The sequence below is a fragment of the Ictidomys tridecemlineatus genome, unplaced genomic scaffold (genome assembly GCF_052094955.1).
Source record: "Ictidomys tridecemlineatus isolate mIctTri1 unplaced genomic scaffold, mIctTri1.hap1 Scaffold_140, whole genome shotgun sequence".
NCBI classification, from domain to species: Eukaryota; Metazoa; Chordata; class Mammalia; order Rodentia; family Sciuridae; genus Ictidomys; species Ictidomys tridecemlineatus.
This window is the reverse complement of record NW_027521246.1, coordinates 108211-132032: the sequence shown is the minus strand read 5'-3', so window position 1 is coordinate 132032 and position 23822 is coordinate 108211. Positions and strand designations below refer to the sequence as shown.

The 23822-nt window shown below is 53.4% G+C and overlaps 1 pseudogene across 1 annotated transcript in view; it reads right to left on the bottom strand.

The window, feature by feature from the left end:
• Nucleotides 1–21042, bottom strand: part of LOC144372649 (ribosome quality control complex subunit TCF25-like) — a 50601-nt pseudogene extending 29559 nt beyond the window's left edge. The window contains exons 1-12 of the transcript XR_013432596.1: nt 21037–21042; nt 20314–20479; nt 19706–19780; nt 18898–19016; nt 17890–17954; nt 15024–15106; nt 13347–13477; nt 12721–12837; nt 11953–12044; nt 10830–10922; nt 10599–10704; nt 9143–9302 (exon numbers count right to left, since the gene is read on the bottom strand). The product of XR_013432596.1 is annotated as a ribosome quality control complex subunit TCF25-like (transcript). The remainder of the gene's footprint in view (nt 1–9142; nt 9303–10598; nt 10705–10829; nt 10923–11952; nt 12045–12720; nt 12838–13346; nt 13478–15023; nt 15107–17889; nt 17955–18897; nt 19017–19705; nt 19781–20313; nt 20480–21036) is intronic.
• Nucleotides 21043–23822: the final 2780 nt, after the last annotated feature.

Below are 23822 nucleotides of genomic sequence, written 5' to 3'. Positions count from 1 at the left end.
TGAGGAGCTGGGTGGAGCAAGGCCAAGGTCAGGGATAGAGAGCTGTGTGGATCAAGACCTGGGTCAGGGTTGGGAGCTGGGTGGAGCAAGGCCAGGGTCAGGGATTGAGTGTAGGCTGTGGGAGCAAGCCTGGGTCAGAGATGGGGAGCTGGGTGGAGCAACGCCTGGGTCAGGGATGAGGAGCTGGGTGAAGCAAGGCCTGGGTCAGGGATTGGGGACTGGCTGTGGGAACAAGGACATTTTCAGGGATGTGGGACTGGCTTTGGGAGCAAGGCCTGGGTCAGGGATGGGGGACTGGCTGTGGGAACAAAGCCTGGGTCAGGGATGAGGAGCTGGGTGGAGCAAGGCCAAGGTCAGGGATAGAGAGCTGTGTGGATCAAGACCTGGGTCAGGGTTGGGAGCTGCGTGAAACAAGGCCAGGATCAGGGATTGGGAGCAGACTGTGGGAGCAAGCCTGGGTCAGAGATGGGGAGCTGGGTGGAGCAAGGCCTGGGTCAGGGATGGTGATCTGGCTGTGTAGCAAGGCCAGGGTCAGGGATTGCGGGCTGGGTGGAGGAAGGCCAAGGTCAGGGATGAGGAGCTGGGTGTGGGAACTAGGCCATGGTCAGGTCAGGGGACTGGCTGTGGGAGTAAGACCTGGGACAGGGATGGGAGTTCAGTGGAGCAAGGCCATGGTCAGGGATGGGGAGCTGGATGTGGGAGCAAGACCTGGGTCAGGGATGCCAAGCTGCATAGAGCAAAGCCTAGGTTAGGGGTAGGGTACTGGCTGTGGGATCAAGGCCAGGGTCAGGGATGGAGAGCCGGGTGGAGCAAGGCTTGGGTCAGAAATGAGGAGCTGGGTGGATCAAGACCTGGGTGAGGGGTGAGGAGCTGGGTGAAGCAAAGCCATGGTCAGGGATGGGGAGCTGGCTGTGGGAACAAGCCTGGGTCATGGATGGGGAGCAGGGTGGAGCCCGGCTTGGGTCAGGGATTGGGGGCTGGCTGTGGGATCAAGGCCTGGGTCAGGGATGGAGAGCTAGGTGGAGCAAGGCCAAGTTTAGAGATGGGTGGCTGGCTTTGGGACCAATCCTATGTCAGGTATGGGGAGCTGGGTGGAGCAAGGCCTGGGTAAGGGATGGGGGGCTGGCTCTGGGAGCAAGACCTGGGTCACGGATGGGGAGCTGGGAGGAGCAAGGCCAGGGTCAGGGATGGGGAGCTGGGTGGAACAAGGCCAGGGTCAGGGATGGGGTATTGGCTGTGGGAGCAAGGCCAGGTTCAGGGATGGGGGACTGGATTTGGGAGCAAGGCCAGAGTCTGGGTTGGGGAGCTGGGTGGAGCAAGGCCAAGGTCAGGGATGGGGAGCTGGCTGTGAAAGCAAGGCCTGGGTCACGGGTGGGGCACTGGGTGGAGGCAGGCCTGCCTCAAGGATGGGAGACTGGCTGTGGGAGCAAGGCCAGGGTCAGGGATGGAGAGCTGGGTGGAGAAAGGCCTGGATCAGAGATGGGGGGCTGGCTGTGGGATCAAGGCCTGGGTCAGGGATGGGGGACTGGCTGTGGGAACAAGGCCTGGGTCAGGGATGGGGAGCTGGGTGGAGCAAGGCATGGGTCAGGGATGGGGGACTGGCTGTGGGATCAAGGCCTGGGTCAGGGATCGGGTGCTGGATGGAGCAAGGCTAGGGTCAGGGATGGAAGCTGGGTGGGATTGGGGACTGGCTGTGGGAAGAAGGCCTGGGTCAGGGATGAGGAGCTGGGTAGAGCAAGGCCAAGGTCAGGGATGGGGAGCTGTGTGGATCAAGACCTGGATCAGGGTTGGGAGCTGGGTGGAGCAAGGCCAGGGTCAGGGATTTAGAGCTGGCTGTGGGAGCAAGCCTGGGTCAGAGATGGGGAGCTGGGTGGAGCAAGGCCTGGGTCAGGGAATAGGAGCTGGCTGTGGAGCAAGGTGTGGATCAGGGATGGGGGGCTGGCTGTGGAGCAAGGCCTGGGTCAGGGATGGGGTCTGGCTGTGGGAGCAAGGCTTGGGTCAGGGATTGGGGGCTGGCTGTAAGATCAAGGCCTGGGTCAGGGATGGGGAGCTGGGTGGAGCAAAGCCAAGGTCAGAGATGTGGGCCTGGCTTTGGAAGCAATCCTGTGTCAGGGATGGGGAGCTGGGTGCAGCAAGGCCTGGGTAAGGGTTGGGGGGCTGGCTGTGGGAGCAAGACCTGGGTAAGGGATGGTGAGCTGGGTGGAGCAAGCTCAAGGTCAGGGATGTGGAGGTTTCTGTGGGAGCAAGGCCTGGGTCAGGGATCAGGGGCTGGGTGTGAAAATAAGGCCAGTGTCAGGGATGGGAAGCTGGGTGGATCAAGGCCTGGGTCAGAGATGGGGACCTGGTTGGAGCAAGGCCAGAGTCAGGGATGGGGAGCTGGTTGGAGCTAGGCCTGGATCAGGGATGGGGAGCTGGCTGTGTAGCAAGGCCTTGGTTAGGTATGGGCGAATGGCTGTGGTGCAAGGACTGGGTCTGGGATGGGCGGCTGGCTGTGGGAGCAAGCCTGGGTCAGGGATGGGGAGCTGGGTGGAGCAAGGCCTGGGTCAGAGATGGGGGCCTGGCTATGAGAGCAAGACCTGGGTCAGGGATGGGGAGCTGGGTGGAACAAGGCCTGGGTTAGGGATGGGGGGCTGGCTATGGGAGCAATACCTGTGTCAGGGATGGGGAGCTGGGTGGAGCAAGGCCTGGGTCAGGGATGGAGGGCTGGCTATGGGAGCAAGACCTGGGTCAGGGATGGGGAGCTGGGTGGAGCATGTCCAAGGTCAGGGATAGGGAGCTGGCTGTTGAGCAAGACCTGGGTCAGGGATGGGGAGCTGGGTGGAGCAAGGCCAAGTTCAGGGATGGAGAGCTGGCTGTGGGAGTAAGGCCAGGGTCAGGGATGGGCGACTGGGTGGAGCAAGGCCTGGGTCAGGGATGGGGAGCTGGGTAGAGCAAGGCCAGTGTCAGGGCAGGGGGCTGGCTGTGGGATCAAGATCAGTATCAGGGATGGGAGCTGGATGGAGTAAAGCCAAGATCAGGGATGGGGAGCTGGGTGTGGGAGTAAGGCCTGGGTCAGGGATGGGGAGCTGGGTGGAGCATGGTCTGGGTCAGGAATGGGAGACTGGCTGTGAGAGCAAGGCCAGGGTCAGAGATGGGGACCTGGGTGGAGCATGGTCTGGGTCAGGAATGGGAGACTGGCTGTGAGAGCAAGGCCAGGGTCAGGGATGAAGAGCTGGGTGGAGCAAGGCCAGGGTCACTGATGGGGGATTGGCTGTGGGAACTAGGCCTGGGTCAGGGATGAGGAGCTGGGTGGATCAAGACCAAGGTCAGGGATGGGAAACTGGGTGGAGCAAGGCTAGGGTCAGGGATGGGGAGCTGGCTGTGGGAATAAGGCCAGGGTCAGGGCAGGGGCCTGGCTGTGGGAGCAAGGCCTGTGTCAGGGATGGGGAGCTGGGTGGAGCAAGGCCAAGGTCAGGGATGGGGAGCTGGGTGGAACAAGACCTGGGTCAGGGATGTGGAGCTGTGTGGAACAAGGCCAGAGTCAGGGATGGGAGCTGGGTGGAACAAGGTCTGACTCAGGGATTGGGGACTGGCTGTGGGACTGGCTTTGGGAGCAAGGCCTGGGTCAGGGATGGGGGACTGGCTGTGGGATCAAGGCCTGGGTCACTGATGGGGAGCTGGGTGGAGCAAGGCCAGGGTCAGGGATGGGAGCTGGGTAGAGCAAAGCCTGGGTCAGGGATTGGGGACTGGCTGTGGCAACAATGCCTGTGTCAGGAATGAGGAGCTGAGTGGAGCAAGGCCAAGTTCAGGGATGGAGAGCTGTGTGGATCAAGACCTGGGTCAGGGTTGGGAGCTGGGTGGAGCAAGGCCAGGGTCAGGGATTGAGAGCTGGCTGTGGGAGAAAGCCTGGGTCAGAGATGGGGAGCTAGGTGGAGCAAGGCCTGGGTCAGGGATGGGGAGCTAGGTGGAGCAAGGTCTGGGTCAGGGATTGGGGACTGGCTGTGGGAACAAGGCCAGGTTCAGGGATGTGGGACTGGCTTTGGGAGCAAGGCCTGGGTCAGGGATGGGGGACTGGCTGTGGGAACAAGGCCTGGCTCAGGGATGAGGAGCTGGGTGGAGCAAGGCCAGGGTCAGGAATGGGAGCTGGCTGTGGGAGCAACCTTGGGTCAGAGATGGGGAGCTGGGTGGATCAAGGCCTGGGTCAGGGATGGGCAGCTGGTTGTGGGAGCAAGGCCTGGGTCAGGGATGGAGAGCTGGGTGTGGGAACTAGGCCATGGTCAGGTCAGGGGACTGGCTGTGGGAGCAAGACCTGTGACAGGGATGGGAGTTCGGTGGAGCAAGGCCAAGGTCATGGATGGGGGGCTGGATGTGGGAGCAAGCCCTGGGTCAGGGATGCGGAGCTGGGTAGAACAAAGCCTGGGTTAGGGATAGGGGACTGGCTGTGGGAGCAAGGCCAGGGTCAGGGATGGAGAGCTGGGTGGAGCAAGGCCTGGGTCAGGGATTAGGTGCTATGTGGAGCAAGGCCAAGGTCAGGCATGAGGAGCTAGGTGGATCAAGACCTGGGTCAGGAATGAGGAGCTGGGTGGAGCAAGGCCAGGGTCAGGGATTGGGGGCTGGCTGTGGGATCAAGGCCTGAGTCAGGGATGGGGAGCTGGGTGGAGGAAGGCCAAGGTTAGAGATGGGTGGCTGGCTTTGGGACCAATCCTGTGTCAGGGATGAGGAGCTGGGTGGAGCAAGGCCTGGGTAAGGGATGGGGTCTGGTTCTGGGAGCAAGACCTGGGTCACGGATGGGGAGCTGGGTGGAGCAAGGCCAGGGTCAGGGATGGGGTACTGGCTGTGGGAGCAGGCCAGATTCAGGGATGGGGGACTGGCTTTGGGACCAAGGCCAGGGTCTGGGTTGGGGAGCTGGGTGGAGCAAGCCAAGGTCAGGGATGGGGAGCTGGCTGTGGGAGCAAGGCCTGGGTCAGGGTTGGGGCTCTGGGTGGAGCCAGGCCCGCCTCAGGGATGGGGGACTGGCTGTGGGAACAAGGCCTGGTCAGGGATGAGGAGCTGGGTGGAGCAAGCCAGGGTCAGGGTGGGGAGCTGGCTGTGGGAGCAAGCCTGGGTCAGAGATGGGGATCTGGTTGGAACAAGGCCTGGGTCAGGGCATGGTTGCTGTCTGTGGAGCAAGGTGTGGATCAGGGATGGGGGGCTGGCTGTGGAGCAAGTCCTGGGTCAGGGATGGGGGGCTGGCTGTGGGAGCAAGGCTTGGGTCAGGGATTGGGGGCTGGCTGTGGGATCAAGCCCTGGGTCAGGGATGTGGTGCTGGGTGGAGCAAAGCCAAGGTCAGAGATGGGGGGCTGGCTTTGGGAGCAAGCCTGTGTCAGGGATGGGGAGCTGGGTGCAGCAAGGCCTGAGTAAGGGTTGGGGGTTAGCTGTGGGAGCAATACCTGGGTAAGGGATGGGGAGCTGGGTGGAGCAATTCAAGGTCAGGGATGTGGAGCTTGCTGTGGGAGCAAGGCCTGGGTCAGGGATCGGGGGCTGGGTGTGGGAATAAATCCAGGGTCAGGGATGGAAAGCTGGTTGGAGCCAGGCCTGGGTCAAGGATGGGGGACTGGCTGTGGGAGAAAGGCCAGGTTCAGGGATGGGGAGCAGGGTGGAACAAGGCCTTGGTCAGGGATGGGTAACTGGCTGTGGGACCAAGGCCTGGGTCCGGGATGGGGAGCTGGGTGGAGCAAGTCCAATGCCAGGGATGGGGAGTTGGGTGGAGCAAGGCTAGGGTTAGTGATGGGGCGCTGGCTGTGGGAATAAGGCCAGGGTCCGGGCAGGGGCTGGCTGTGGGAGCAAGGCCTGGGTCAGGGATCGGGAGTTGGGCAGAGCAACGCCAAGATCAGGGATGGGGGGCTAGGTGGATCAAGGCCTGGGTCAGAGATGGGGACCTGGGTGGAACAAGGCCAGGGTCAGGGATGGGGAGCTGGCTGTGGAGCAAGCCCTTGGTTAGGGATGGATGGCTGGCTGTGGTGCAAGGACTGGGTCTGGGAGGGGGCGCTGGCTGTGGCAGCAAGCCTGGTTCAGGGATGGGGAACTGGGTGGAGCAAGGCCTGGGTCAGGGATGGGGGGCTGGCTATGGGAGCAAGACCTGGGTCAGGGATGGGGAGCTGGGTGGAGCATGTCCAAGGTCAGGGATAGAGAGCTGGCTGTGGGAGGAAGGCCAGAGTTATGGATGGGGAGCTGGGTATAGCAAGGCCAAGGTCACGGATGGGGCGCTGGCTGTTCAGCAAGACCTGGGTCAGGGATGGGGAGCTGGGTGGAGCAAGGCCAAGTTCAGGGATGGGGAGCTGGCTGTGGGAGCAAGGCCAGGGTCAGGGATCGGGAGCTGGTCGGAGCAAGGTCTGGGTCAGAGATGGGGGACTGACTGTGAGAGGAAGACCAGGGTCAGGGATGGGGGACTGGGTGGAGCAAGGCCAAGGTCAGGGATGGGGAGCTGGGTACAGCAAGGCCAGCGTAAGGGCAGGGTGCTGGCTGTGGGAGCAAAGCCAAGGTCAGGGATAGGGAGATGGCTGTGGGAGCAACATCAGGGTGCAGGATGAGGGCTGGCTTTGGGAGCAATGCCTGCTCCATGGTGGGGCCTGACCGTGGGAGCAAAGCCTGTGAGCAGACCCCCCAGCAGGACCTTCTGGAGCAAAAAGAGGCTGTCTCTCAGCTAGTGATGGATAATTCACCTCCTAAAGGGAGGGTATACAGGTCTGGACTTTGAATTGGTGCTGTCTGCGCTCCTCAGCTGACTGAGTTGCTCAGTGTACATGTGTGTCTGCAGAGAGCAACTGCAGAGGACGAAGGCTGCCTAGGAGACAGGGATTCTGGGGTGAACCCCCATAACATGTTTTTCTTTCATTTATGTTTTCTGTTTATTTCTGGTACTGGGGATTGAACCCAGGGGTACTCTACCACTAAGCCACATCCCCAGCCTTTTTATTTTTCATATCTTATATATATTTTTAGTTCTAAATGGACACAATATCTTTATTTTATTATTATTTTTATGTGGTACTGAGGATCAAACCCAGTGCCTCACAAGTTCAAGGCAAGTGCTCCACCACTGAACCACAACTGCAGCCCCCTTTATTTGAGACAGGGTCTCGCTGAGTGGATCCCCCTCCTCAGCCTCCAGAGTTGCTGGCATCATAGGCTATGCCACTACACCTGGCTGTCTCCTCTGTATTTTTATGAGAAACATGAAAAAGGTGATATGTGCCAATGCAGAATGTGGAACATACCAGCAACGAGAGACCCTCTGTCCACAGCCAGTGCCTGTGGGTCATGCTGTCTGACCTTAAGCCCTGCTGCCCACTCCTGTCAAAAGGCATCAGGTGAACCTCATGTCTTAGGCCAGAGGCCATTTACTTGACCCACCAGTGTTTCTCTTCAGACGTAAGGTGACCCATATGTGGACACAGACTCCAGGCCTTCCTTAGGGGACAGTAACCAACATCCCCAGGGGTTTCCTGTCTCCGAGATTGCCACCAGGCTGAAGCAGGTTTCCAGGAGACAGAGCCACACACACACCCTGACCCTGCGGTGCAGAGCACACCTGCCACCCCTCCACTGCCCTGAGGGTAAGCAAGGGCCCCCAGGAGGCAATGAAGATGCCCACCAGGAGTTATTCCAGCAGGGCACCAAGGCTCTACCTTATCTCAGCATCTGGTCCAAAGAAGCGGTGATTGGAGACAGTGGCATCGGGCCGCACACTGCAGTAATCAAGCAAGAGCATGAGGACTGCAGGAGGAAGCAGAGGCTCAGGTGCTCAGTGGCCAGGACAAGGACCCGGGGCCCTGTGGGCCCTGATCACAGACACGACTGGAGTCATGACGTCACAGAGGCTGCAAGGCCACGGGGTCCTTGAGTCTGACCAGCGTTCTGAGCTGCTTCAGGGGGAGTGGCTGAGGATGGGGGTCCACAAATGAAGAGCAGGTACCTCTCTGCACCCTGGAGGCAGACCCTTGTCCTCCAAGTGCCCTTCCACATCTCAGGGAGACTTGCCATCACCCTTCAAGCATGAGCAACAGACCCTAGGACAGACTGATGGGAGTGGGTCTGCCAGTGCCCTGGAGGAGGTGACCCCACAGGGACCCAGCGTAAGGACAGTGGCCAACACATGGTCATGGGCTCTGGGTGTCCAGTCCTCTGGGTCAGGGCCCCTTCAGCTCTAGTACTGGCCCCATGCAGTACTCTCCGGCTGAGTAGGCAGGGCTTCCCAACACTGCCCACATGCCGAGACCCTACCAGAGGCAGCTGCTGGGAAAGCCGGCCTACCATCTGCCTCCCAGGGACAAGCCGCAGTAGGGTCTCTCCTGAGGGATAGCCATGGCAGCTCTGATATTCAACGTGGGCCCCGAGGCTCTGTGTCCCCCACCTTGGCTGGCCTACAGAGGGCTCCCAGTTGCATCGAACCCAAGGGGGACAGAGGTGGCTGCTGGGGTGATGGACTGAGCCCTGAGTTGGTGAGCTGGCTCTGCTCCTGACAGGGAGCTCTGGACACTGCAGGTGGGTCTGCCTGTGCTCGCGTCCACCCAGTGCTGGGGCCTCTCCATGGCTTCATCAGAGCCAACAAAGCAGTGCTGACTCTGGGACTTCCCCTCAGAGGGGCAGTCACCGATTGTGTGCACACCTCTGTCACAAACACTCCTACCCTCAAGCACAAGGACGGCCTCCTCTAGAGGTTCACTTCCTGCGTGCTTGTGGAGAAGGTTCCCTACCTGCCGCCTGAGTAGGTAGCAGCCCCCTGGACTTGCCCTGGGTGCAGATAGAGGCCTAGTGTGGCGGGGGGGCACCCTGGAAATGCAGGGCCGTGCCACATACTGCCTCTGGATCAGGTCCAGGCCCCGCTCAACCCTCTGCTGCTGTTTCTCTCCCTAACACTAAACACCAATGTGCATACCCTGTATCTCTCTCCTGCCCTGTAACTAACAGCAAAGTTAGTGGACTCACAGTTTGTCCCTCACCCAAGGCCCCCTCCCACCTGGCTGGCATGCACTTGGCCCCCTGAGGTGAATAATCAGCTAACCGCAACATCAGCAGTTTTTAGGCTGGCTGGAGAACACATCTTTCTTTAAGCACCAGGCAGGGCTGGGACCAGGTCTCCACCCTCAGGAAGAACCACTGCACAGGCCAGCGTGGTACCTACCTCCAGGGAACATGGTGAGTGCCTGCTGGATCAAGAGGGAGGCCTTCTCTCTGGCAAAGCTGAGCTCATGCTGTGTGAGGTCTGTCTGCTGACTCAACAGGAAGTATGCCAATGGAACCGAGAAGGCAAAATTTGGGAGCTGCGACAGGTTCCGATGAGCCTACAAGGGAGCAAGAAGCCAGGTGAGGGGCCTGCCCTCTGTGAGGACCAGGTGCACCACAGTGAGCTGACAAAGCGGGCCACCCCCACACCTGGATGGAGGACTTGCTCCACCTGGGGGTCTTCAATGTGCAGAAAGGCAACATCAGTGGGAAAAGAGCTCTGTTGAGCCCCTCAGGCTCAGCACTGTGGGGGACAGGAGCAACTCCCTCTCCCCACACAGCAGAGTCCAGAGTTAAGGCAGCCAAGCTATGACTGCCCCCACCTAGAGGGGCCACCACCCTCTTCAAACATTTCCCCGCCTTTCTCTGTGTGCGATGTAACAGACATGATCTACTCCATGCTTTTCCATTAACAGGGAATGCTCATCTCCACAGAGTTCTGTAATCTTATAAACCACCACAAACATTCTTCTGTGGCTGGTTCTGGGGATCCCGTGGGTTTCTTATAGCCATTCTCCTAAGCTCCTGGAATCTCTGTAAACTAGATCCCTGGAAGTGAGACTTCTTGACCAACTGTATAAAAAGTTATGTGATTTTAAATGATTTACCTGTTTTTTATTACTTATTTTTTATGAAAAATGTATTTCTTTATTCATGAAAAATATGTACTGTGAAAGGTTCAAGCAGAAAAGTAGAACAAGTACAGGCTCCTCCCCCTCCTCCCCTTCTAGGCCTGAGCCCCCTCTGGACAAGCTCTGTTCAGCTGTTTGTCCCACTCAGTTTGCAGCAGCTACACTAAAGTGAGAGGTGAAACTGATCTTCACACGTGGAGCCTGACCCAACACACCTATACTGCTGCTTCGACTTGTGTGCAAACCCCACCTGTAGCAAGATAGTGCATGCTCTCTAGCACTCAGTGGGGCCCAAGACAAACCCCACTCTCCTGGGTCTAAGGCCCCAGGATGGCAGGTGGCATTTATGTGCGACTCTGACCTGGAACATGTAACCAATCGTGACTACCCAGACTGTCGTCCCCACACTCAGGACCTAGGGTCCCTGTCAGCCCTGCATCACAACTTCCCTCACTGAGTGGCTGTCCCTTTCTGTGCCTAGCATGCCCAGCTCTGTGGTCTGCCTGACTGTCCATTACTAAGCACAATCTCTACACGCACACTCGATGCAGTTGTGTGCTCATCTTGAGGATCTAATGCAAGGCTGCTTCCCTCTGGAAAAACCTGATTCTGCTCAACAGCAGAATTGAGGGAGACTAAAGGGCAGGAGGTCCCTGGAACCCACCCTGGCTCTGCTTCATGGCCTCACCATGGCTACTAGTCACACTGCAAGCACACACCTACCTCCCACTCCTGGAAGAGGCGGATCAAGTACTCATAGTTCCGGGCCCGCAAGGCCAGGTGGTCGACAAGCAGCAGCATGCACAGCGGGTCCTCGTGTGGCTCAAGGCTTCGCAGGCAGTACAGTGAGGGAAGAGCAAAGAGAGCAAGGAAAATGTCAGGGCCCAGGGTCTCTGCAGCCCAGAAGCCCCTGCCATGAGGACTGGCAGGAGTGGATCCCTGGTGGACACTCACCTCAGGATGAGCTTGCAGAACTCCAGTGCGGTGCGCGGGCAGCCACGCTTTTCCAGGAAGCTCATCTGCTTGTAGAGGGCCAGGTAGAAGCTCCTACATCCAAAAAGGTCCATGTGAGTTCAAGTGGCAGCAAACAGCAGAGCAGCCTCTGAGAGCCACCTGGCTCCACGCCAGTGTCCAGGTCATCATACGAGTCTGCGAATGCCTTTTGTGTTTGGGAGAAGCTTTGTGTGTGCCTGAAGAGCTGAACACACACAAATGTACTGAAAGTTTTTTAAAAATTTTTGTTGTTGGGGCTGGGATTTTGGCTCAGCTGTACAGCGCTCGGCTAGCACAGGCGGGACCCGGGTTTGATCCTCAGCACCACATTAAAAAAGGCACTGTGTTGTGTCCATCTACACCTAAAAAATTAATATTTTAAAAAAGGGTTTAAAAAAATTTGTTGTTGTTGTAGATGGACAGAATATTTTTTATTTTATTTATTTTTATGTGGTGCTGCTGAAGATCAAACCAGTGCTTCTCATGTGCTAGGCAAGAGCTCTGCCACTGAGCTACAGCCTCAGCTCCCTGAAAACCAAGCTTTTTGAAATCATTATCTTGCTTTTGGTTTGCTACTTGTTATTCAAGGGAAATGAGCTAAAAACGGTAATAATTATGAACTTAATTTACCTTCAAATTTCAATGGCGCTACTGTTGCGTACATAAAGCTATGTGACTTTAGTCATCCTGTAGACTTATTTTTAGAACTGAGAGTTTACTAGAAAAAGAAACCAGTGGAGAAAGTCTAGACAGAGTGCCCGGTGCAGCCACGTTGCTGCACTGAGACAGGGCATGGTGGCCATAAGGTGGGGACCATGCCACAGCCAAGCAGCGCTGCCCAGAGCAGCAAGAATACACACAGGACAGCAGGAAGACTGCTGCGGTCATGCAGGCTTGCCTCGGGGCTGATGCCAGAGGTGGTCAGCACAGAAATGTCATAAAGCAGAGCATAGACCCAGGTCTGCTCTGTCAGGCTGAATCTGACTTAAGCATCACTGATTTAAGAATCAAGACACAGGCCTGTGAGGCCTGCAGAAGTATCCCAGGCCCACAGGGAGGGCTGCCCTCAGGAGAGGCAGTTCACCTGTTCTCAGGTCTGTGGTAGTCCAGCCGGCATGTCCCACTGGTGAGACTGAACAGGGGGTGGAAGGCACACTCCATGCTGTACAGCGCTCGCTCTGTGGGCAGCAACACAGAGGCAGGAGTCAGCCACAGTAGGCGCCTGCAACTCCCAAGACCCCAAACAAGCGAAGCATTGGAAAGAAGGGGTCACAGAATTGGGACCCTGCAATGGGACCTCCTAGGTTTCCCTGGTGCCATGGCATTAATTGCAGCCACAGAACATGTGAGCCTGAATGAGAAACGCCCTCGACACCATGGGGTGCCACTGCCACATGTCCTGTTCATGCCCAGTCCCCAGGTGATACAAACACGGCCCAGACACCCACAGCAGTGTGCGCACACACACGGAAGAGCAACCAGAACCACCAACTGATGACGGATTCGCCAACCACGTCTGTCCAAAGGGGGAGTACTATCCAGCCAAGAGCACATGCAAACCTGGGTCACACCACACATGGGGCACACAACCATGGGCAGAGACCATGCACAGTGCTTCCACTGAATGGCTCCCCACACAGGTAGGGCCACGGAGAGTCTGACCAGAAGTCAAGGGTTCTGGGGCCTGGGGGAAGATAGAAGATGGCAGGCTGTTTTCCTGGAATGGACTGCAGTGATGGCTGCCCAGTTCCAGGACACACTAAACCTGGCATGACACACCTTCCACAAAGTGCTACATGACAACGTCCTGCCACCTGCATCTGCTCTAGTGGCGAGAACAGGCAGGCTGCACTGCCTACTGGGTCTCATCTATGAGGTCTCGTGCCATCTCCTGATCCTCTTGAAAGCGACAGGCATCACTGAGCTGCAGGAGTGAGTCCACATGGTAGGGGCTTGTCTGGAGCAGAATCTACCAGAAAAGAAGGGCAGCTCTGGAGGAAGGTCACAGGCAGGGACCCAAAAGACACCCCTGCAGTCCACCAGGACCTGTGCACACCAGGAGAGATGATCACCAGGTGACAGACAAAATTCCCTTTGGACTCCAGGTGTGCACTGCTATTACCCAGCCAAGGCCTGGACCTGGCTCCAGGTGGGAACTGGGGAAACTGCCTGCCCAGTGGGGCTGTATTCACTCCCAGGTCTCAGGACAGAGGACTGAAAGCAAGCAGGTTCCCGCCCCCCCTACGTGGGGGACATGGGGCCAGCAGGATCTACATGCTCCCCCTACCTCCCCAATGAGGCCCAAGACAGAGGCAGCACCTGGGAAGGACCATAGTGCCACTACACGCAGCTCCCAGCAGGAGAGCACCTGAGTGCCAAGTCTTCACAGTGCCCCTCGGGTCCGGGGGCCCCACTGCCAAGGGAGCAGCAGCCCGGGCACTCGCCCTCCACCCACTGGCAGCTGTGGGGCCCACATACCACAAGGTTGTTTGGCTCCATGGACTCCACGGCCACCAGGAACTTGTGCTGTGCCTGCTGGTACTCCTCACTGTGTTCAAATGCAAAAAAGGAAAGCCCTTTTTTCGATTCCAACAGCCACATAGACAGACCTGGCAGGTGAGAGTGCACAGAGAGGGTGTGCTGGATGCCAGGACATGGCGCCTCTACAGAGCACAGTAGCCCCAATAGTCTCCCTTGTGCTGTTCTCAGAAAGGACTCTGTGATACCAACCCACTCGATCTGAGGAGTCTCACAGGTCACCCAGCCTCTCTGGGCCAGAGGCTGACGTCCAGGGACTCTCTCAGAACACCTGGGCCTGCTTCCCACTGCTTCCTTGGGCTGTCCCGGGAGCTAGCCTCCGTTTGCTTTCCACAAAGACCCACTTCTCTATAGAATTCAGATGAGCTCTGGGAAAGGATGGAGACGAAGTGGCCTAGCACAACAAACCTCAGGGATGGGAGCATGGAGGTCCATCTGGGTGCCCGATCACATCTGGTTGGGACAAGCAGCCAGGGTGGCTGTGAGGAGCTGGGGCAGAAGGCGAGCAGTGGGCACAGGGCCAGGTCAGAGGCCTTGGCCATGTGTAACCCCTGACCAAATATGGTTCTGCTCCTTTTGTGTGACTGTGTGGAGGGAACATTTCCTCTGGTTAACCTGAAAAACTCAGTCTGCTAAGACAATCGCTAAATGGCCAATGGTTCTCATGGGCTTCCCCTGAGCTACTCCATCCTGAGAGCCTGGCCCAAGGTCCAAGTCCTGCAGATTGAGACAATGAGCCCCTATCTCTACCATGTTCGTGATCCTTTGCTAGAAGGGCAAGAGTCCTGGTGGGAAGAGAAGATACATGAGAGGCATCAGGGTTGATCCTACAGGTACAGGTCCTGACCTCCCAGGTGATCCTCACTGGGAGTCCAAGGGGATTCTTCTAGAATCCCCAACCCCACAGGCACAGCAGGTGAGGTGCGTTGGTTACCACCCTCCACACATGTCCTCTACACACCCATGACCTCTTCTACAGTATGTGCCCCATCAACCTGCAGAGGGATGTCTGGATGCTTCTCTATGCTGTGTAGCCGATGTCCAGAGAGAGCATTCACTTCCTACCCTGCACCTTCTGCATGGCTGTTTTCTTTAAACGTAAAACTATCATACATTATTGATTTTTTAAAATATTTTTAGTTGTAGATGGACACAATCCTTTATATTGCTTATTTAGTTTTATGTGGTGTTAGGAATCGAACCCAAGGCCTCATACATGCTAGGCAAGCGCTCTACCACTGAGCTACAACCCCAGCCCCCAAATTATCATAATGTGAAAACAAACTCAAGGGCTGAGGATGCAGCTCAGCAGCAGAGCCCAGGCTGGCATGTGTGGCTTGGAGGGCTCAGGCTCAGTGCCAGCACACACACACAAAAAAACACTTAAAAATGCAAGTGTCTGTTCAGCTGCTTCCTGTAGCATGGCACCCAGAGGACGAGGCAGACGGCAAGGAAGTTGAGAGCTTCTGCACAGGTCAGGCCAGCTGGGGACATACAGGCTGCTGCACCCTCAGGAACACCATACTTCACACACAGCTGCACATGGTGCTGCAAGACCCACCCGGAAGGCACTGAGGCCAGCGTGCCAGCCCCCTGCTGCAGGAGTGACAGACTCACCTGGCTTGCTGTACTGCGGCCAGGAGCTCTTGGGGGTCGTCAGCCACGTGCACTTGGGTTATACATGCTGCCTCTGCCGCGGCCTGAGGAGGAGGAGACAGGCACAGCTTTACCTCCACGGGCCAGGGGCCAGGCTGGCCGCCCAATCCCTCCAGCTCTCCCTGGAGGCAGAGCAGTGGGAAGGTGGCACACAGGGAGGGAGAGCAAAGCACTGCTGCATGAAGAGGGGACCCCAGCTGCGACCTGTGCAAGCAGCTACCATCAGGTCCAGGGGAACAGGGAGGCCAATAGTCCAGCACGAAGGCAAGAAGGACAAAAAGGAAACAAAAGTGAAACCCTACAACATGGTGCAGAGCAGGAGCTCAGGGCCACTGAAATTCCCTGAGCAAACGAGCTGACTCCTGTGGGACAGGCTGCACAGGAGGAATGCCTGGCTGTGGCCAGAGGCAAATTAGGGAAGTGGACCTCTGACCCAGACCCCAGTAATATGACTCCAATCTTTGAAAAGGAAAACATGGAAACAATGAGGAAAACTGAGGAGGAAATTGACATATTTCTGCAAGGAAGAAGACCGAGAGCAGAGTGTTGAGGTTCCTCAGGCACCCAGCTCCCTGCGACTCTTGTGTGAGCGACAAGTTGAGGGTACCAGGGCCCCTTTGGGCAAGGGTTCTTAGCTGCTGTTAGGGGGTCTGGCTCCCTTGCCAGGTGGCATCTTAGCCAGGCCTGGAAGGGCTGCACCCTGAGCTGAGTGATGGGATGTGGATGTGTGTAGACCAATCTCTAGGCTTTTCAACAGTGCCCTATTTCACTAAAACAAAACAAGGAATAAGGAGCTGGACTACCCGGAACAGGACAAAACAGCATCTTTCTTTTCTCAAAAAGAGACATTAAAACTGTGTGAGAAGAACAAATACACAAAAAGAAAAGCATGGCCAGAGGCTGAGAGGCACAACATGGCACAACTCTGCACACGCAGCAAGCAGTGGAAAGGAAACCTCCAGTGCCTGGAATTCTACAGCATCCTGGGCACCGCCAGGTCTGTCTGAGGTGAGCTTCCAGCCAGAAGTCTAGGGGAGGAGGCAGCCCTGACGGATGCTGGAGGGAGGGTCAGGAGGAGCGACACAGGGGGTGTGGAGACAGCACAGACAGGGGGAAGGGAGCAGACCCCATCTGTCTCAGGAGGAAGTCAGATTCCCCCCAAAGATCAGTGCACAGCTATATGGAAACCCTGAATGGTCACCAGGAGGGAGGAACAGAAAGGAGCTAAGGTTTGGTCTCTGAACAACAGGACAAGGGTGGGGGACCAAGGAGGAGGGAACCACAGCTTTTCACTGGACATACTTCAGTAGGACTTAAATTTTTGAAGAAACAAACAACAAAAAAGTGTGCTACTATAAAGGTAGTAAGTGAGCTGACCTGGTTACAGACCTGTGGTCCTGGCTGCCTGGGAGGCTGAGGGGGAGGCCCATGCAGACTCATGAGTGTTCAACCAGCCTGGGAAGCAAGGAGGGCCTCACCTCAAAAATAGATACATAAAACTGAAATATGTGCAGGGGGCCGCTCAGAGGTGTGTGGCTCGAAGGTGTGTGGCTCTGAGGTGTGTGGCTGTGGGTTCACTCCCTAGCACCACAAAAACTAAAAAAGAATGTAATTATTAACTAATGACTGATAATAACTATAATTTACAAAAATAAGATGATGCAAAAATGTAACACAGGGGCAGGCAGACAGAGCTGGGCTGAGCGGCAGAACTCAGCCTGAGCAGCGCAGGTAATGGCTCATGTAAGTGCTTTTCACAAATAACCCAAAACACACAGAAGTCAGAAACTCATGAGTCCTCAAACACATAAAAACAAAAATACAAGGCAAAAACTGTTAAACACAAGGAAAGTGGGAACAAATGAAGTCTAAAAATAATCCTTGGCCCACTCATGACCCAACAGACACCAGTCAGACAAGGGCGCCACGTGCACACCTCACACAGTTTCAAGGCACTGTGTGGTCGAGGATGTAGCTGAGGGCAACCGAGTGCAGGTGGGCCTCGGTGGCACCGTTCCTGGGTGGGCAGCTGGGCAAGGCACAGGTACTCAAGGAAACCCACAGTGGGCCACTTCTCGGAGGGCTGCATGGATGCAGGGGGCCTGCAGCCAAGGTGTGGACAGGCCTATCCTTGGCCTAACAAAGAACCCTGTGCATCAGGCACAGAGGACACCTGGGACTCCGACATGCCAAAGCCAGCAAAGCTTCCTCGAGAGGCGTGCAGAAAGGCCTGGGGACATGGCCACAGGTGATCGGAATAAGAGGGAACATTTCTACACTGCTTCAGAGCTTTAACAAAAAGCATTCAGCTCTATAATCAGAAAACACATACTTAAAAAGACACAAGCTTCCAGATGTTTCGGTACGGAGATGGAGAGTGGAATTCCCACCTCCTACAGAAAGTCCCAGGATGGGCCCTGACTTCCCCTGGAAAAGCCAAGGGACACTCCACTGCCTGCTCACCATCAGCTGACACTGCAGAGGCTGACTAGCCAGGAACGAGTTAGGTGACATAAAACTGATCTCAGAACCCAAACTTTTTGTCATTTTTCCTGCTGGTGGAGAAACAAAATGGATCTGGCTAAAATTTCAGGATTCAAAGTTTAACAGCTTGTAGGACCTTTTTAAAAATATGGCGTGCACAGTTGAGAAGGTGTGAAACAGCCTGGCCTCCTTGCGTCTCAGCCACCTGCCCAGGCCCTGGAAGGGCTCCATCTGTCCAGTGTGGCTTTCAGTACTCTCCCCCAGGGTTTTCAATGGCTCCCCCACCCATAAGAAATGAAAGCAGGTAAAAACAGCTTGAGAATGCAGCTGCTGTGGGCCTTACCTTTGCTCCCCCAGGACCGCTCGAGCACCAAAATACCGTTTCAGTTCTGTGTCGGATTCAAGTGTCTAGAATGTGGGAAATGTGAGGAAGAAAAATTAAGTCAGGCTTTCCTACAAGGACCCGAAATTGCAGAGTGCAGCCAAAGAACAATGATTTTGGGCTTGAAAGGTGATTTCTAGGCCTGCTTTCTTTAAATCTGCCACCTGTAATAGGACCTGACCACTACTGGCCCCTTGGGGCACTCAAGGGATGCAGTGGGTCACTGCTAGGAGAGAACCTGGGGTAGGTCTCCCTGTGGGTCCAGTGTTCATCTGCCATGCTTCGTACAGGGAGCATGCACCCTGACGCGGAGTGGAGGGCCTCAATGATACAGGCAGCTTGCTTGTCAAAGCTGGCAAAGATCAGGTTTCATTAAGCACCCACCAGACCAAGAGATGGGTGATCGTCCAAGGGTGACACTACACTGGTACAGCTCAAAACGCCTCATGAGACATACAAAGGCAAGCTGTTTGGAAGTCCTGAGCTGGGCATGATGGTGCCACACCCGTGTCTACTCAGAGGCCAAGGCAGGAGGACTCCTTGTTAGAGGCTGATCTCAGCTACTTAGCAAGCCCTAAACAAGCTAACAGTCTCAAAATCAAAAATAAAAAGGAGCCAGGTGCAGTGATGCTCGGGTATAATCCTAGCATCCAGGAAGATCGAAAATTTGAGGACCACCTCAGCAAATTAGTGAGGCCCTAAGCAACTTGGTGAGATCCTGCCTCAAAAAAATAAAAAGGGCTGGGGATATGGCTCAATGGTAAAGCACCCCTGGATTCAATTCTCAGTACCAAAAAAAAAAAAAAGTCCTTTGAAACACAGATGTCTTTTCCTTACTTCTTTCTCCTTTTTTTTCTACTTCCTAAATGTTTAATAATGAACTCTTAACACTTCTAAATAAATAAAGACAGCAAACTGTCCTCTTTCTAAATCACTCCTCCCCATCAAAATCAGAGGCCGAGGCCATACCTGTGCTCCACATACAGGACATGCTTCCTGGAGCTCAGTGGTGGGGGACCCGGGCGGCTGAGCCCACTGCCATCCTCAATCCTCTCCAAGATGCGGTCGATATCCTCCATCCCACTTTCCTAAAAGCCCAGAAGGAACTGTTAATCGCCACACTGGCTTCACTCCAAGTGCTCTGACAACCAATAACAAGGAGTTACTTTGAAAAGTTATTTGGTATGTACTTTCTAAAAGATGATCTAACTCAGAAGGAGGAGATGTATTATAGGAGGAAGCTCAGAACCATCACTAATCCAGAAGGCCCTGGGAACCATCGGGCCAGAGAGCCACACTTCATGTCTCACAGGTGAGCTCACATCCTCAGTTGAATGGAACTGGGACCTGTGACTCCAACTGAACAGCAACAAAGCTACCACCTCTCTTCAGGACGAACAATGAGACAAGGAGGATCAAGGCAAGAACGGAAACATTCTGACTGAGGGGGATCTGGTCTGTGGGCTTCCACACCCAGCACCCCTCGTGCACTGGCGGGATGAAGGCTGGGTGAACAGCAACAGGGAGCAGGGCTGGGAAGGGACTCTCCCTGCAGAGGGCAGCTGGGACACGGAGACTAGGAGTAGGCCATGACAACCAAGGAACAAAGGGGCAAATCACAAGCAAAACTGTAGGTGACTCTTCTTTGTCCTTGACCTCTTAGATAGTTATACTCCTGACAGGAAAAAATGAAGACATCAAATAAAATGGTCTTCTCCCAGCACCACCGTGAGGCACGGAGGGATTGGGCAGGGGCCAGTCAAGTCTGGTCGCATACCGAGGCTTCTCCTGCACTGTTTTTCTTATTTTTCTGCTTCTTTTTCTTCTTCCCGAGTTTTCCACTTGCATTAGACTAATAAAAATAAGATGTTCTAATCAATGGAGAGAGAAGCAAAATCTTAAAAACTGAGAACCAAAGCAGCAAGCCAGCACCACTTGGAGCACCTGCGGCCCCTCACATCCTTCTGCAGCAGGACCCTGCCTGTACCCCCTGCTGTCAGTGTGGCCTCTCTCTCCCACGCTGCCCTGCTGCAGAGCTGGTCCAGGCTGCCTGGGGCACCCACCAGCTCCTGACTGGGCCAGCTCCTCTGGGCAGTGAGAAGCTCCTCAGGGACGCTTCACCAGAAGTGGTTGCTCCCAGAAGGCACAGAGCTGCCTGGAGCACAGTGGGCAGCAGGCAGGGCAGGGACCTGCATGCAGTACCCCTGGGGCCGCCACTGATCTCAAGGACTTTAGCACAAACTTCATCAGGGTTCCCACGGAATCAGCCAAAGCAAATTCAGAAAATTATACCTCCAAGAAAAACCCGACACAGGTGGCACGTGGCAGGATGCCACAGCCCTTCCCTGACATGCCAGCCTCCTTGTTACCACGGGGTCCCCATACCTGCTCCGGGGGTGCAGCCTTGGCCACATTTCCTTCCCACTTGGTCTCTGGGTTTCCATGCTGAATCCTTCCTTTGTTCCCTGACACTGCAGCATCTGTTAACACACAATCAGACTTCTCTCCCTCCGTTCACCACCAGGTCGTCCTGAAGATCCTCGACATTTATCTGGAGAAACAAGCCCAGGGAATTTCTACACAGGGCTCACAGTGTACATGGCGAAGTAGAGCTGAGCCAGATGTGAAGACGACTTGCCATGCCTGTCACCCCAGAGACTCTATTTGGGAGGCTGAGTCAGGAGGAAGGCAAATTTGAGGCCAGCATGAGCAACCTCAGTGACAAAGTGAAAAATAGAGGGCTGGGGGTATAGTTTAGTGGTACATCACCCCTGAGATCAATTCCAATACTTCAAACTAAAAAAACAAGGGGCGTATTATAAGGATTATAATTTTCTCTTTTTTTTTTGAGAGAGAGAGAGAGAGAGAATTGTTTTTTAATATTTATTTATTTTTTTTTAGTTCTCGGCAGACACAAAATCTTTGTTGGTATGTGGTGCTGAGGATCGAACCCGGGCCGCACGCATGCCAGGCGAGCGCGCTACCACTTGAGCCACATCCCCAGCCCTATAATTTTCTAATATTGTTCTTGTTCATGTTAAAATAATTTTGTCCTCAAGTCTGATGAGGCAATTCTCCTGTCCCAGCCTCTAGAGTTACTGGGGTTACAGGCATGACCACTATGCCCAGCAGGGAGTTTTGTTCTTGATGAAATCAACATCAAATTACTAACTGTTGTCACCACTCTGGAAAACAGCATGGAGATTCCTCAGAAAATCTGGAGTGATACCACCATTTTACACAGTTATCCCACTCCTCGGTTTATACCCATAGGACTAAGTTCTATAATGATACAGCCACATCAATGGTGATAGCAACTCAATTCACAATAGCTAAACTATGGAACTAACCTTGGTGCCCTTCAACAGATGAAAGGACAAAGAAAATGTGATTGGTGTATATATATATATATATATATATATATATATATATATATATATACATATACATATACACACACAATGAAATATAAATGTATATATTTTTATGTATGTATATAAATATATATATACTCATATACACATATGTGTGTGTGTATATATATATACACACACACACAATGAAATATTAATCAGCTTTAAAAAACAATAAAATTATGGCATTGCTGATAACTGGACAGAGCTGGAGAATATGATGCTAAGCCAAATAAGCCAATCTCGAAAAACCAAAGCAGAATATTTTCTCTGATATGTGAATGCTAATTCATAGCAAGTGGGAGTGGTGTGGCTAGGAATACTAGAAGCGCTCTGGATTAGATAGAGGGGAGTAAAAGGAAGGGAGGGGGGATGGAGGTAGGAAGAACAGTAAAATGAATCGGACATTATAACCCTATGTGCACATATGACTACATGAACGGTGAAACTCTACATCATGTACAACCAGAAAACAAGAAGTTATACTCCGTTTATGTATGATGTGTCAAAATACATTCTTTTTTTAAAAAAAATTACTTTTTAGTTTTTAGATGGACACAATATTTCATTTTTTTGTGGTGCTGATGGAAACCAGTGCCTCATGCATGCTAGGTAAGTGCTCTACCACTGAGCCACAGCCCCAGCCCCTGTCAAAATGCATTCTACTATCATGTGTAACTAATTAGAATAATTTTTTTAAAAAATTATTTATATATGACAGCGAAATGCATTACAATTCTTATTACACATACAGAGCACAATTTTTCGTATCTCTGGTTATATAAAAAGTATATTCATACCAATTCATGTCTTCATATGTGTACTTTGGATAATAATGTCCATAACATTCCACCATCATTTCTAACCCCATGCCCCCTCCCCTCCTTTCCCTTCCCACCCCACTGCCCTATCTAGAGTTTGTCTATTCTTCTCACGCTCTCCTTCCCTACTTATGAATCAGCCTCTTTATATCAGAGAAAACATTCAACATTTGCTTTTGGGGATTGGCTAACTTCACTCAGCATTATCTTCTCTAACTCTATCCATTTACCTGCAATGTCATGATTTTATTCTCTTTTATTGCTGAGTAACATTCCATTATGTATATATGCCACATTTTTTTAATCCATTCATCTGTTGAAGGACATCTAGGTGGTTCCACAGTTTAGCTATTGTGAATTGTGCTGCTATAAACATTGAGTGGCCGCATTCCTGTATTATGCTGTTTAAGTCCTCTAGGTATAGAACGAGGAGAGGGATAGCTGCGTCAAATGGTGGTTCCATTCCCAATTTTCTAAGAAATCTCCATACTGCTTTCCTTATTGGCTACACCAATTTGCAGTCCCACCAGCAGTGTATGAGTGTTCCCTTTTCCCCATATCCTCACCAACACTTGTTGTTTGTATTCATAATAGATGCCATTCTCACTGGAGTGAGATGAAATCTTAGAGTACTTTTGATTTGCATTTCTCTAGTTGCTAGTGATGATGAACACTTTTTCATATATGTTTTGACTGACTATATATCATCTTCTGAGAAGTTCAGGACAAATAATTAAAAAAGAAATAAAATGACTATCACAGGTGTGGTGGTACATGCCTATAATCCTAGTGGCTGAGGCTGATCGTAGGTTCAAAGCCAGCCTCAGCAACTTATCAAAGCTGTAAGCATCCTAGTGAGAACTTGTCTCAAAAGAAAAAAAATTGGGACTGCAGTTGTGGCTCAGTGGTGGAGCGTTCACCTAACATGCATGAGACACTGGGTTCAATCCTCAGCACCATATAAAAATAAAATAATAAAATAAATATATTGTGCCCACTTATAACTAAAAAAGTTATTAAAAAAATAAAAAAAATTAAAAAGTGTTGGGGATGTGGCTTAGTAGTTAAGCACCCTTGGGTTCAATTCCCAGTACCAAAGGAAAAAAAAATCAAATGACTATCAAAAATAAAGATGACAGTGTTGGCAAGTTTAAAACCGCCACAGCATTTCAAGTCTTTATTCCAGCCTAACAGCAGCAGCCTGAACACTGAAATTTATTTTTAATTTTTTTTTATTTAATAGCACAATTGAAACGTATTTCAATTACCATCAGGGAACAGCAACTATACTGTACACAAAAACAAGACAGACATACACACATAATTCTTTGAAAGGGACTCAGGGAAAATTTTTCAATGTAATAAAGTAAACTCATGATTTTTAGGTATCTGGTTTCCACCAGCATGTCAAAGTAGCCACTGGTCCCAAATACTATGATGTCCTGCTGCATAACATCATTTGTCAATGGCTGCACTGCACTGTCACTCCTTAGCATTTGTGCGTGCACAGGGAGGTGGGGGAATGTTTCCAGTCCCCTCTATGGAATGTGTCGTGTTTGCACAGAGCCTGTGCACACCTGTGTGTTCTGCCTCTCCTCTGCATCACCACATACCTAACCTAACTCAAATCCTGTCTCAGTAGTCTGCACACTGTGCAGTT